This window comes from Plutella xylostella, chromosome 17 (genome assembly GCF_932276165.1).
Source record: "Plutella xylostella chromosome 17, ilPluXylo3.1, whole genome shotgun sequence".
Taxonomy (NCBI): domain Eukaryota; kingdom Metazoa; phylum Arthropoda; class Insecta; order Lepidoptera; family Plutellidae; genus Plutella; species Plutella xylostella.
The window spans coordinates 10,595,599-10,612,227 of record NC_063997.1 but is presented as its reverse complement, the minus strand read 5'-3'; the positions used below and the strand labels follow the sequence as shown (position 1 = coordinate 10,612,227).

The 16,629-nt window shown below is 36.5% G+C and overlaps 1 protein-coding gene across 3 annotated transcripts in view; it reads right to left on the bottom strand.

Moving 5' to 3' along the window:
• Positions 1-9,810, bottom strand: part of LOC105393518 — a 96,038-nt gene extending 86,228 nt beyond the window's left edge. The window contains exon 1 of one of the 3 annotated variants that reach the window (XM_038108858.2): positions 9,458-9,810. The gene's annotated coding sequence lies outside the window, so the exon portion shown is untranslated. Of the gene's footprint in view, positions 1-9,317 lie in introns of all 3 variants that reach the window. The other 2 variants (XM_038108860.2, XM_038108859.2) reach the window with 2 other exon arrangements.
• Positions 9,811-16,629: the final 6,819 nt, after the last annotated feature.

Below are 16,629 nucleotides of genomic sequence, written 5' to 3'. Positions count from 1 at the left end.
AAATAATGCTTTTAGGAATAAGCCCACCTTTTGTAAATTTATATCCTATATTTGTGACTTAAAAAAATAAACAGAAAAAATCGAATGGGCCATGGAAAAGAAGTAACCTTAAATCCTTTAAAAAAATAAAATAATGTTTCCTTGCAGCAAAATAACCTAGGAGCCCTTATTAAAGGATTTATTTATGTATCTGTACTGGACTTGCATACGGTACGCGTCATCATTATCAACATCAGTTCATAATAGTCCACATCTAGACAGTTACAGTACAAATTACAGTCCAATAGGTACCCTGTTCTCTCTACATAATATGTGTTTGTTCAAATATGTAAGTTATTAGCTAATTGGGGATACAATGGCTAAACTACGGTCGAACAAAGCGAGCCATTAACACGTGTTTACAGTGCCGGAGAAAGATTCATAATGTGGACACACCCTGTAGGGAGAAGAGTAGGAAATATAAATTTGAAAGCACATATTTATTTATTTAAATAAGTAATAAGTACTTTAAAATTCCAACCCCTACGATATCATACATACCTACAACATACGAGCAATGGATAAGTTCCACCCGCCATTCCATATGTCACTGAAATTTTGTCATTGCTGGTGTCTGTAGGTATACATTACATATTATATTATACGGGATGGACATACATGTAACTCATCTTCCGAACAAAATATGGTGGTAGTGATAGAGGACTTCATTAACAGCAATAATTTTCACTACAGAATGTGCTGTTGCTTTTATACCTGCAAAAAATACGCTTTTCCAGAAATCATAAAGAAGCTCAGTATTAATACAACTGATAAAACAGCAATTGAGTATTATTCCTCCTTTCGTTTTCCAATTATTTCATCAGTCATGTAGTGAAAATTCAGTTTTTTGTACTTTATACTCCAGATTACCACTATCACACGAAGTAAATAATAAACCAAACAAACATTTCAATTTGCGTAAATTTATTTGCATTATCCATTAGCGATTTGCGATTTACTGTCGACCACGTCTTCACAACACCACTCAACAGCTCGTCACATTTCTCTCTAATTGCATGTTCCGATCTGAGGTTTAAATACATAGAAATATGCAAATTAGCCTACTTGTTCATCGTACCCGTAACGCGGCCGCTTATACAAGCGAAGTTTTTGCTATAAATATAGGTCATCAGCTGTAATTTACCGGAAGGAATTACGCAGGTAAAAGTGATAGGTGGACTTAGGACTTAGAAACGCGTTAGAAAGAGTGCTCGTAGCTCGTAGGGTGTAATTAGTGCTGCTACGTTGGTAAGACTAGATTTCGATCGTGTAGCTTTCTTTGTTGGGTCCGAATAAAATTGGTTATTTTGATGGCAGACTGTGAAAAATAACCTTTATACATTCGCAACAAATGATAAAGTTTCACTTACTTACAAAATTGTCAAATTTTGTGCTATTGTCACTGGAACTTTTTCATTGCTCGTGAGTGTTTATTACACATTCGTTCTTGTGATACGACAGTATGTGAATTCTGGTCTGAGTTGACTGTATCCATGTACTTGACCCGTTTTAAGCCAGTCTTCTCAGACCTTTTCATGACTTTTACCATCACCTGGCATTTACGTAGCATTGGTACATACCAGTAGGTACATACAGAACAGCATACTGTTTCAAGCAAAACATACACGAACAATATGGTGTTTTACATACAAAAATATGGCAAAAAACTGCATTTCCGTATGAATAAGGTCACAAATCTTCAAAATAATCTCAGTGGTAGAAGTGACGGGAACTCGAGATTTTTCTTCTGCACTTACACTCCATGTGTTTCGTATATATTGTTAAAGGTTTAAGCAGGACACACATCATTCTTCAAATTTTAATATGCTGCTATTTGGGTCGAAAAATGTAGTGACATAGCGACTTTGTGGCGTACCTGGAGTACCAACCCACATTACGGATTCAGCCAACTCGACGTGATCGGGGACACCACAGGAATGCAAGAGGATTGGCGAAGAAAAGTACGATTCTAGAATATTCAGCGATTGCAACGCGATACTATGTTAAATATAATTGTACTCATTCAAAAAACGGCGGTATGGGGCACAATCTATCACGTGAGTACAAATGTAAAGCGAGACTATTTGGCAAGTCACCTCAAACTATCCCTTCGGAGATTATAGATATAAATTATCAAACTCATAGGTGGTGACCCATCTCACTATGTATTCATCACATCATCATCATGACCCATCACGAAAAATTACCATGAATATGCGTGCAGTTATCATATTTATGTAGTGGTACTCTCTTTGCCCGCAAAATAGGTGCGTATAGTGGGATTACTGTATTATATCGATCGAGTAAGAACTTACGTCTTCCCGCTAGACGACAGCGACAGTTTAAACATTTCTACCATTTCACTTCACGTTTTAAGTGTTATAATTATGTGCAATAAAATAATAACACTGTACTGGTGGCTATAATAATTACAATAATTACCAGCCGGTAACAGAGAAATCAAAGCGGTAAACGTTATGACAACAATAAATCGGCAGCACGCATGGTTTTACTGGGTAATAAACAATAAAACTAAATGCCTAGTACTTACATACTTTACAACCAGCATTTTAGGCATATTTAGCTCTTTCCTGTGTATTCATTCGCAACAGTGTTTACTAACAAGAGTTAAAAGTTTCACTATTATTTATTAGTTGGCATCTCACGACACTGTTATAAAGTTATTGGTTAATTATTAATGCTTGTTATGCGGACATCGCAAAGCGATAGAGCGTAAGATATTGTTTTTTTTACACGTATAGGCTAGGCGTATCAGTTATTATTTACTGTTATAAGTAGACTAAAACTTTTACCTACGGTAGTATAAAACAAAAGTATTTTCAGCAGGTAGGTTGGGTTACGTACTTAGTTGGTATATAAAATCTTTAACAAAGCACTTCATTACACATACTCATGTCCACATTTTAGACTATTTTAAATGCACCTGGCCCTGTAGCACAGACGTGTAAAGGTTCTCCGTCGCACTCACTCTTGAAGCTGCGCGATGTGAGTGACGGGGCGATGCAAAACTTTTGTCACGTCTTAAATGCGCCCCGTACTACCCCTTCTGAGCGGTATTAATGAGTTGGTAAGTTAAATTCCCATTTGAAGTCAATGTTGATGTTATATTCTTATGGGAAATAAACTATCTTAGGCACTCCAACGGGTGCTGAATATCGTCATTTTGTAAAATAATTACTTGTTTACAATATGGCGTCCGAAACTGAAGTAGGAAGTCTCTGTGTAGGAAACGTTACGTTTGTTAGAGTCTGGCTACCCAATGCGTGTCCTGAAGAAAGCAGAGATAATTCAAATAAAGTATATGTGGTATCACTGTCTATTGAAGGTAGGTGTAGTATAAAAATGATTTGATACTTGAGTATTTTTTACACTACGACTGTCCATTTGACAATGATTTACTCTTACCTAATAGTTTTGAGAGAGCCATAATTAAAAGCCATTTATTCTTACTTACTACACATAAAAGAGGATATATATCTGGGTTTGATTCGATGTTGTTACCTACTGTTGATTGTTATATCTTGTTCTTATTGTGATTTAAACTATTTACCTACTCATCTATTTGTGCCTAGCTTTCTTGTATAAATTTGAAAACGCACCGTGCGGCTGTACTACTCATCTACTTATTTTGTATCATCAAAATTCAGTGTGTATATAGTTGGTTAGTTAGTTGCTAATTAATCATCGTTGCTTAGAGACGTGTTTTCCTCAAAACCTGCACTTATACAAGCGAAACTCAACCTTATATACGTAACACCTACTTATTCCCAATATTTGACGGGGAACAAAAGCGCCAACATTTTTCGATGGAGATAAAGATCCGGATCGAGCCATTTTGCGAAAGCATCTATTAATGAAACCTGTAGTTTGTTAGTGGTTGAACTGTTTTCTTCCACGTTTTGCAACCATAGAGGAGGGCGCTCGTTACGCACGGGTTGAACAGATGGGTCTTAGTTTGGAGAGTAAATACAGAATTATTTACTAATCATTTTGAAAATCCAAATCTTTATTTTTATCAAATCAAATAATGAAAATTTAATTTCGTTGATTCCTTTAATGTTTCCAAGATTATCTATTAACATAAGAAAAATAATAAATAACTACGTCGAATCGAATAATAATCCTTCAATGATCAAGATTACACAGTATTTCTCTCTAACTATACCTATAATATCTGAGATCGCCTGTAAACATTGTTGTTTTTCTTTGTATTAAACTTCTTTTTCTTCTTGTTTTTCTTTAAACTTGCTTATCATAATATGTAGCAGCTTTCGAAAGTTACTTCTTGTTCTTCTATCCCTATTTTACGGTGTTAATAAACTATTATTGTTGAAGAATTTATTTGTTTACAAAATACTGACATTGGCTATCATAGACTATGACAGCTAATTAGTCTATGATAATGTGGCCATAACAAATTAAAAACAAAACGCTCAAGTCGGAGATATCCTGGTTCTAGTCTACTGATTGATGTACTGGATTCTATACTATGTTCAACTTTAAAAGGCCCGCGAGCCAAGCTATAGTAAACTCTAATACCGAGTTGTAAGGTGTTTTTAGAGGACATGTCATGTGAAACGTAGGATACCGAGGTGTTGGTGAAGTGTAATTAGTAGCTTCTGTAGTACGAAGCGGGTGTGGTTATGGATGTTGCCGGAAAACCGCTCTGGAAATAACTTGCAGTATTTTTTTGCTGAATTATGTAGTTATTGGATTAGGTACAGTCGAGTCTATGAATGGAGTTGTATAGTTACGATAAATAAGTATAAATATTCTCAATTCACACAATACCGTTTTTGCAACAACTATGTATATTAAAGTCTCTAATATCACCGCTCTTTTTACGTCGGGGGTTGGAAAAAGGGAACTTCAATGGTGTAGTGTAAATTTTTGCAGGCTAGTGTAACCGCGTAGTTATGAGTTAAACACAGAAGAGCAGTTGACAACATATAATTTGTATTTAAATAGCAAAGTCGCAAATTACTATTTACAATGCAGTAGTTTATCACGTGTTAAAACGACCTTCATGCGTCCTGAAACTCTGTTTATGAAAATTATATTGTTTGTTGACCATATAATTTAGCACTTTGGTAGTTATTTGGTTGTTACATTTAAAATTAATGCTCTTAAGAGAGCATACATTAGTACATTACATCGTTTCATGAATTATGTAATTAAATGTTGTTTCTTTCGCCATTTCCTATCCTCAGTGACTGAGCCTTTGCTAGATGGTGGTAGGCTTATATAATAATCTTGACAATTAACTTTGCAATAATTGTTACATTTTACGTTGAATGAAATGAAATTATATTTTACTTATATATAAACTTATTCATTCGTAAAATAGGTTACTGGCTCATTACTGAAAATGACTTGTAAATAGTAATTTATTGCTGTCGCTAGGCGGCTTACTTGTTTACATAAAGTGGAGATTACGGAGCGAAGTGAACCCATCGGAACGTTGTTACTCGCGTGAACAGTTTCAGACACTTCCTGCAGAGCCTCCGTAAGATATTATGTAATTTTATAGTAAAATAATCATAGTCTGATTTGACTACAAAAATGAATACCCGTAATAGTATCCGGGCCTTTTCCATACATAGGTAAATATTATTATCAATTTTTTTTCGAGTAAAATAAAGTTTTATAAATTACTAGCTGTTCCCGCGCGCTTCGCTTCGCCTTAAAAAGTTTTCCCATGGGAATTCCGGGATAAAAAGTAGCGTATGTTTTTTCCCAGGGTCTAGACCGTATGTATACCAAATTTAATTCAAATCCGTTCAGTAGTTTTGGCGTGAAAGAGTAACAGACAGACATACAGACAGACAGACACAGTTATTTTCGCATTTATAATATTAGTTAGGATTAGGATGTATACCTTGTCAAACATAGTATTTTTGTAACTTTCGTATAATATTCACAATAATATTAATTACTTAAGTAATAATATGTGGGTGCATCTCTCACACGGCTATCAGACCCTAAGCTAGGCAGAGCCTGTGATATGGGTATGTATCTGACAGCTAATGCTGTGCAGTCAGGGTCACTATACGTATGCGCGTAAACATAACATAAGTATGATTTTTCATGAAGTCTTGATTACTGCGGTGGTGGCGTAATGGCCTCGTCCTCTCAATCGAGAGGTTGTGGGTTCAAATCCTGGCCTATACCAATGAATTTGTGTTTTTATTTAAAGGAGTTTAAGTACAATAATACCACGTGCTCTTACGGTGATGGAAAACATCGTGAGGAAACCTGCACATCAAGATTCTATATGAGTATCCTAAGTGCATTGTACTTATCCCAAAACGGCGATATGGTTCGCAACCTATCACGTGAGTACAAATGTTCTGCGAAAAGTGGGTGGCTCGCTTGTGAGCCACCTCTGACTACCCCTTCGGGGATTACAGTCGTGAGTGCATATAATCTTGATTACTGGATTGGAAAGTAGGGGCAGAATACCTGTATCATCGTCGATGTTTTGCTTTCGTTCATCAAATGTAAATTATAAATTGTTGTTTTATGACATAACTGATGTAATCATTTTCCCAGATCATGTTTTGTATCATTAGTAAGTAATGACGTCTAGATAGTTTACTATGAAATGACATTTTGTATGAAAAGCCATATAGGTAGTTGCCATACCATATGTTATAAGCCGGGTCCACATTTGCATTACTTCCATGTAATATCCGCGTTAATTAATGATCGCTACATAGTTTGTTCGTAATACTTATTTTTGATTGACATCTAAAACTGTTTTTTAAATTAAGAAGGGGACATGCAGTGGTTTTAGTGGTCCCAGTGAATATTATTGAATAACTCACACTCAATAATTGATCACAGACACTTGCAAATTAGAAACGAACGAAAGACGGCGTGGCGCAAGCCTGTTACATGTCATTTCCTCGAGTTTAAATCCGAATGACATGCTGTGATTTTATGGACTTGCGTTGCGGCCTGTTTGCACCGAGCAGACAGCCATTTAATCTTAATATTATTTAATCGTATCTTTAGTATTTAACCTCTCGCCTGTGTCGTTGGGCTTTAAGGCGTGACACAGACAAGCCATTTTCTTTATTTTTACTGCCACAGTCAAGGGTTTCAGGTACAGTTTCCTCTTCATTTGGTATCGTCGTGGGATACCCTGTATACTATACAGTACTACATATTAAATTTATACGTAATGACGGACGTAGTGATCTAAAACACCTCCAAGATAGACACCAAGCAATCACCATAAATCAAAAACATGCTTTTATAATATCCATTGGATGTCCTCTTTATAGTAAAGTTACGATTACATTGCGGTCCCTAGTAAAACTTATTTATGAGCAAATATGTAAAATAATTCTTCTAATGTCTTTAATGTGCCGGTAATAGCAAAATGTATGATTTATAGGCTTTTTTGTTTTATTCAACATTTTTAAAAGTAATTACTTAGGTAAGTAAATTATGTTGCTACATTGATGATCGAAATTGAGATTCGGTATAAGGACGTTGAGTTAGCTGTTAATTAATTGTAAACCTATATTTTAATCAATGATATTTTTAAACACTAGCTTGCTTGTAAGCATTACCTCTAGTTTATTAATTCCAGAGCTAGCTCAAGTGTGTATGCGCCTTTACCGACGACAGGATCTAAGGGCCCGCGGACTTCCTCTGCATTAGAATTTAATGTTCTTGGGTGGTCCTCATCATATTGATTATGTGCATTAAAAACACATTTTATTACATAGTTGCAGTTTTAAACTAAAGCTGAATTCAATTTATAGATGACTATTTACCTACTATATTGCCGGTACTTTATGTAGTACATCCTACTCAACTTATGTCGATTACGTATTTGAAATTGAACTAACGTTCATTAATTAATTTTATTGTTGAAAATGATATTTGAAAATGATATTGTCAGTAAGGCAAGTGTAAAAGAAGCGTCTCGACCAAATAAATAACACCCCACTTCTACCATTGAGCTCTTATTTTGAATTAGATATGACCTAAACCATTTAAAATGGTTTAAGTCATAAAAGTCGTAAACAAAATGCAAAAAAAAAAAAAAATCACGCTCTCACGCCTTGTACTAATGTACTCCCTTGCGGGGTAGGCAGAGGTGCATTGCTGCACCCACATTTCGCCAGAGTGTTATGTTATTTATTTGTTATTTATGGGCCTATTGCTATTTTACGGGCACATCCAAGACCTGAGAACAAATATCTGTGTTTAAACAAATATCTGCCCCAGCCGGGAATCGAACCCGGGACCATCGGCTCAGTAGTCAGGGTCACTAACCACTACGCCATTCGGTCGTCAACAAAAAGCGGACAGTTTTTTTTTTGTTTTTGTATGTGCTATGTGCACCAACTTGTTTGTATATATTGTTTATCTAAGAGGAAATACTAAACATTGTTACACTTCTTAACACAAGTGAAGTAATTCCCTAAACAATATACACACAATAGAAACAATAGGTTTCAGACCACGTTCTTTACGTGTCCTTGTTGTCTATGTCTATAATACCTAGTGCTTTAGTCATTGCATGAGATAGAATCTAGAATGTAAATAAGTACCTAGCTGAGATAAAAATGTTGGCTATCTAGTTATCACTTTATCACTGATCATTTGATGCACTGACTGTAGGTACTATGTTCTTATTATATTATATGAGACTTCTTATTTGAATTTTGTATTGAATATGATCAAAACAACTTGACTTTAACCCTAGCCCGTTGTACCAACGATTTTTAGACAAGTAGCCGGTAATGGATGGATGAGGATGGTCAAGGACCGATGTGAATTTAGTTTTTAATGTTATTTGAGTATTGAATTCGGTAGGGTATGGGGATTAAACCGAATAAAATCAAAAACACTTTGAACCTGAATTACCTGGGAAGAGTAACTCGTATATAACTTTGTTGCATGTTCAACGGCAACAAATCAGAGGTAATCGGGTCCGCAGCGCAACGGACTCGAATTCTTAATTTAAATTTAAAATTTGTTCCATTCCAAGATTCAATTTCCAACGGTCTTTGGCTATTTGACCCTGTCTGAGTTATGTTTTAGCGAGTTCTTCTCAATGTTTCTCTATGTTTCTCCATGTTTACGATAGAAACATTAATAATATTTCCTACGATATACCTACATGTACTCATAAACAATGAATAAATTACACATACATAGGGAATAAAACGTACATACAATATATGTCAGGTACATCAATAATATCAACATCTACCAATTGAAAAATAATTACTTACCTACTTACTCAATAACAGCTGTCATCACAACTTCTACATCTAATCTCCATTCGAGCAAACGATACATCAAAGTCAGCCATAAATGAGATTACTACTGGAGGGTAGAAGAACAAGAAAGTAACTCAATAAACACTGCTCACCGACTCACACTGTCGCCCAATGCATTCCACAAGTGTCGTGATCACTGGCCATCTAGAGCACAATCACTGTATAATTACTTCATGTTCACATCGTATTTTCACTTGCTCACTTTTTAATTTACAGCCAAAACAAAACACTATCACGTCCCGATCCTCGATGATACGACGATGCGACGGGCGCGCGAATTCGGAATTCAAATTTTCGGAATCGACTTTTCTTTTTACTTTTAAAACTTACTCACAGAACCGGCTGGTAAGAAAAGTTGACTGAAAAAATGAAAGGTTTGTTATTGTATTGGAGGGCGTCGATTGGGTGGAAGACGTGTAAACGCACGGACATGACCTAGAGAACTGACTGATAGGAACCTGGCCGGTGCGCGCGCGCCGCCAGCCGAGCGCAAAACATTCGCGCCTGACTGCTCTTGATACTTTATACTTTTTTAATTTAAGTTTTTTACTTACAACCTAGAAGGAGGTAGCATGTACTGGCTGGATGAGAAAAGTCCTATGTTGACAATGATGATGAAGTATTTTAGTCGGCGGTATACTTTTGAGATGGTCCCATAAGTTCATTCAATGTACATTTTGTAACAATTTATTCTGAAAAATCGCTAAATACAATAAAATATTTGATGAAATAAAAATGTAATACACACACGGTGACGGATTCAATTAATTTTTTTATCACACGTATAACTCAAAACTTTTATTCAAACACGGTAAACAGAAACAGTAACTATCAAGACCATTTAATAAAGCCTCGTACGAATGGATCCAGATTAATTCACGAGTCCACAGACACAAGTAAAACAGTAATGTTACCTCATTAGTAAATTCATAAAACTTGTAGGAGCTGTTCTAGGCTTTTTATGAATTTATTGATTTACTGTTCTGCATAACACTGGATTTACCGTAATAGTATCGTATTAGATGCAAATCAGTACCGTTTGAAAAAAAAGTTGGATATAATGGTTAGATGACAGCCTACTCTGAATTGATTTAATTAATACTTAATTTTTATATCTTTACGATTACTTGTGTATGCGATTGTGTCTACCGTAAAATAGTAAAGTTGTTTTAGTAAGTATATGGTTTTCATAGCCAACAATCATAGAACAATAAAAATCTAGGGAATAATAAAATCATAATAGGTATATAATACAACAATAATGTTTAATGAAAGAAGGAACATCAAGAACACTTTTTCACAATGGTCTGTAAATTAATATTAAAGTGTTAAGTGTAAAAAAGTCATGGTAATTTTGTTATTATTCAAGAAAGCAACTGGCCGATCAGAAACTCTCTGGTTAAATTGATGAAAATGATTAAACGTTTCAAAAATACTTGAAATGGTTACAATTATAAAATCTGAAGAGAGTGTATAAAAGGAACCAGGTCACAAGAAACATATCGGTAGCGCACGCAAACTTGCTGTAAGAGTGCGTACAGCCGCTGCCTATATTGAAAATAACAATGTAATGAAAATAACAACTTATTCAGTGTTACTTTTGCGGGCAGATGATAATTAAATATACCTTCACTAAATACTAGTGGTAGCACTAAGTACTGGACATGGCTACTGGCTATATTATAGCCTCTGTTTTGTGCACACACTTGGGATAGACTATTACAGCATTAAAATTTGTGCCTTCAGAATAGAAAAAAAATGTTCCTTTAGAATCGAAATCATTCAAAGCTAAGAAATGATAAAAAGATTAGTCTGTCAAGTCAGTCGTCAGTCGATAATATTCTAGTCTATGGTCAGTCGCTGACTGCCGAGGGTGCGCAGGACGTAGCCTCCACGAGTGACGTATTTAACTGAATAAGTATAAGCCTTTGAAAATGATCCTCGCAACGCTACACTAGCTGATCACAGCGCTGCACATCATAAGTTCAACTTAAAAAAACTTAACATGACGTTTTCAGTTTTAGTCCGCATCAAGTCAATAAAATAAATAAAAATAAGATGTTTTATTTACACCTGCTATCCGTACATGTTTCAATCCAATCAAATTTTTAAGCACTTTGCATATTTTTGACGTATTGATGGCTTTATAGATTGATGATGGTGTTATGCACGCAAGTCAATCTAGAAGCAAAAAATACACTTTATTTCCACCAAGAACAAAAATTATCAACGGCGGCCTTATTGCTTATAGCAATCTCTACCAGACAACCTTTGGATACTTATCCTTTTCATTGCCGCGGCTGCCGTATTCAGTGAGATGAGTATCGGTTGAATTATATCTTCCATAATAATAATTATACTCACGAGCAATAAATATTTACGCTATTAGTTGCTAATATTCTGATCCGTGGACGCGACCTTAATTTTGCATTTTGGCCTCAACTCAAATAAAAAAAAAAAAAAAAAAACACGCACTCACGCCTTGTACTCCCTTGCGGGGTAGGCAGAGGTGCATTGCTGCACCCACTTTTCGCCAGAGTGTTATGTTAGTCCCAATGTAATAGGGGGCGGGCCTATTGCCATTTTACGGGCACATCCAAGACCCGTGAACAAATATCTGTGTTTAAACAAATATCTGCCCCAGCCGGGAATCGAACCCGGGACCATCGGCTCAGTAGTCAGGGTCACTAACCACTACGCCATTCGGTCGTCAACTCTCAACTCAAATAATAAACACTATAGTTACTAAGGTGTAACTAACTAACGATTAACTTTGCAATACTAAGTGGCAATTTCTCCATTCTCGGTTAGAGCATAACCAGGGAGTATTGGTTAACTTTTGACACATCTGTCATGAATTTTGTATGGAGATGACGTTTAATTTATAAATCAATCCCTGTCGGTTAGATAACCGACAATGGAGAAATTGGCACCTAACCTCACACTTCACTAAGACAGTCGGTCACTGGGTGCACATCCTTATTATTTCTAACGGTATTCGTTCTTGACCAGTTTTCTTAAACGTTAAAGAATAGGGTTGCACTTGTGGGAGACAGTGTATAGTATACGATATTGATGAAATCAGACCCCCTTAGCATGAATTTTCATAGTGAACGTGAAGTAAAATTACTCGTTGAATTCTGTAGGAAAATTTTAGTTCTGCTACCGACCGCCAGGGGCGCTGTTCATATTTTCATACAAAACTACTCGATGAAATCTACTTCACGTTCACGATGAAAATTGATGCTAAGGGCAGGACTTTAGGTATAGAGGTCAAGTAATGTTCTAAATAAAACTTTTAAGCCAAATTATTTACTCAATAATTAAACTTTCTGCGTATTTTGATGTTTTTATTATTATGCTGTAATTGTTGTTGATGTTTATGCAAATAATATATGTTTATCGCTTTAAATTAGCAGACAAAAGCTTATTTTTATGAATAAACAAAACGCAACTTTTTGCTCCTATCGTCGACTGTCTCCCAACACTACGTTGCTATTCAGGCGCGGCGAGTCTAGTAGTAGAAGGCCAACTAAGAAAGTGCATTCTCTATAATTGCGCTAATTCTTGAAGTATTATAAGTACTACTTTACTTAACTAAGTACCGTGAGTGAGCAAAGAAAAACTCCACCCTAAAAATGCCACCTTAGACATACTTACACAAATATTATAAAATAAATGAACAATAAACAATAAAACACCTTATACGTACTATGTCACTGGAACTTCTTCATTATTCGTGACTATATTTCCCGAAGGCGCCGTTTTTAAAACGGTTTCCCATGGGAATTCTAGAACAAAAAGTATCTAGTCTATCCGTTAATCTAACTACATCTTTAAAAATACCCAATAAAAAAAAAGTTTGAATGATACTTGAGTTTCAGCTTACTACCACTATTGCAACATCCTGTATACCAACTTCCTGCCTGTCCTTATCCTAATCCTAACTAATATTATAAATGCGAAAGTAACTGTGTCTGTCTGTCTGTCTGTTACTCTTTCACGCCAAAACTACTGAACGGATTTGAATGAAATTTGGTATACATACGGTCTAGACCATGGGAAAGAACATAGGCTACTTTTTATCCCGGAATTCTCACGGGAAAACTTTTTAAGGCGAAGCGAAGCGCGCGGGAACAGCTAGTATTTAAATAATCCTAGTTCTAAACTAGTCGTCCCGAGTAGTCGACACAAGTGGCTCGAGACTCGATGAAGCTAATGCATTCAGAGCTGGGATTGCGTGATTAAGATAGTTAGCTACAGTCGGGATATGACTTTGAAGCTGAAGGCTTCTTGTGGATACGACCTGTAAGTATAAACTTTGTTTTAAGTTTCTTGCCGTAGACCGAAATAGATTAGTTGATAACAATTTTAAAAGTCAAACTCAAACTCAAACTCAAAATTTTTTATTCATCGTAAAAATATAAAATTTTCTGATGAACGTCAATTTTTACAAACTACTCTCCGTTCGGATAAGGGGGGCTCTTTCTGTCTAAGGAGAAGAACGGAGGCAAGGAACTCCTGAGCCATCTTTTAAAAAAAAAGATTTAATACTAGTTAGTATACAATACTTATAAGCTTAATAATAATAATAATAATGCGGCAGGGCAGCTTGTGGCGAGCTGTTGGGCATTAGCGAACCCACCCACCCGATGCCGGGGAGAACCCCTGTTCCTCATCTCTGGCTTGCCTTTATTGGTTGTCCAGAGTGAACACTGACGAGGAACAGGATCTCCCACCTCTTGCTTGCCTTCATTGGCTGGCTTGAGTGGTGTACCGCTAGAGCAGAAATGCTCGGAGGAAGGATGTATATCCAGTAAGTGCTTGTAGGGGTCTTGACCGGCATCCGCGATTGCTCTGAGAGCCTTGGTATACCTCTCGATCCTCAGCACCTCATGCCATGTTGCCCCCTTGTTGCTACGTCACTGTAATGTGCTAGCGACTGTTTTGGGGGGCCCATTTAATGTGTGTGCGAGTCACCCCCTGCCTTTTTATCCGTATGTGAAACATATAGGTCCAGGCAGGGGCCATAGTCCTTCCATAGTCCCAGTTACCCAGTCCATTTAGCACCCCATTCCATAACCCTGTATTATTTTTTTCCATATCCTACAATAGTCCTGCACTAACCGGGGATTTTCCTTGGGTTTACTTCTATAGTCTGCACAGGGAAAATCGTCGGTTGGTGTCACATTTCATATAGATTAATGTTGTCAAACGGGCCTCTACATGTTGGCTTCGGCCCCATGCACGCCTTCCAAATGTCCGGGACCCCATGGTCCCGAGATGGTAAAGACACAACATAATAATAATAATATGAGCAGAGCTAACTATTTATCACAGCCACAAGGAAAGGTTTTAAAACAAGGAAGAAAATATTATACTTACTTACCAATATTTTTAAAGTTATTAACTTGACAGAATATTCATTACTTAGTTCCTGATCTAATCTATCTACTGCCACGTTTCAGGACCTCTTTAGGCTAATTAATTTTTTTCTACCTATCTCTAGAATTCTATTCTATCTAGAATTAAAAGTCGAAGTAACAAATTCTAAAATTGCCGCTCTGGCGGGAACAACTCATGGCTAGTTCTCCTTGGGTTGAACTTTAAATTGAGAGTAACACAAAACACTGTCAAAATGGTATTATATCTGTATGTACTGTTGCAATGCACCTGTGGCAGTGCCGTCCATGATTCATAGGCTCGCATACAACAGGCTCACCGACACCTATTGCTCATGAATCTAATGGCTGTTATTCATTGTTATTCCAAATATTACCAACTATTTCCTCTCACACAATAAAACAAAAAGAATCCAGTGGATTTTTGGACTCGGTGCGTCGTCATTTTTCGAAAATAAAATATTTGTTCGGATTTGGCATAAACCTGCATAGTAGTGCATAGGTATATTATTTATGTTGTATATGCCACGGTATTTCGTAAATTATTGTCTCACTATGTTCATAATATACACATAGATATAGTACATACCTATATGGTATAACTACATACACAATGACTCTCACAATCTTAGCTCGAAATGCATTCCGCGAGGTAGAAGTTCACACAGAATAGGTTGCAGAATCTTCACCTTTGTGGGCCCTTTGCGTGCCTTCAAATGTCAGTATGCCGCCCATTCCCATTATACGCCATATACGAAGCGTTCCGTCTAAAGCCGGGTCCAGACGAGTGTAACGTGAAATGTGCGCTTTTATGTTCGCGCGAAAAACCGACGGCCGATGGATCAACGGCGAGCGTTACTTGTAATGCTCGTTGTGAAGTCCACACGTAGAATTCGTATTATATTACACGGTAAATTACATTGCACGTTACACTCGTCTGGACCCGGCCTTATACGCCATATACGAAGCGTTTCGTCAACGATGCCATAGATCTCCATCTCTGTCAATGACAGACGCTGCGAGAAATTAACGGCTCACGCGTGATTCGTGCCCATAAACGTATCTTTTAGGCCACTTCTTAGCTCTTTTTGTTCGGCCGTATAAGTACAGAAAGAAAACTGGGAGCAGTGACGTGCTTTTGGAGAGGCCTGCGTCTAGCCGTGGACTGCTATAGGTTGATGATAATGACATATTATGTAGCTAAAACAAGATGTTTGAAATCATAACAAATATTATAAATGCGAAAGTAACTGTGTATGTCTGTCTGTCTGTCTGTTAATCTTTGACGCAAAAACTACTGAACGGATTTGAATGAAATTTGGTATACATACGGTCTAGACCCTGGGAAAGAACATAGGCTACTTTTTATCCCGGAATTCCCACGGGAAAACTTTTTAAGGCGGAGCGAAGCGCGCGGGGACAGCTAGTAGCATAATTATATATTTATTTAATAACTTAATTAAAGAATTTGCATTATTTAGATTATGATGAATTTCATGTCAATGTCCATACACGCCATGCACCTAGATAGATGGTTATCAACTCTATGCCAACGTTGCAATATGAATTTACAATTTATAATCCTACGTGTATTCTGAAAATTCAGCCATTCACAGTTCATATCCTAACGTATCTATCTCGCTTGAGCCAGCGAATGTCCAAATTCTGCCTTAGGTCGTAAGCAGTTGGATTTAAAATGCTTTGCTTAACCGATAATTGAACCAATTTATATGTAAAATAAATGTCTGGTTCAAACGAAATCCGTTAGTTCTGTAACTTTGGAATTCACTCTTATTATTTGAATTGAAAATTGTTTCGTATTTTTGTGCCACTTATTTAATTTAGTAAAATAAAAATATTTA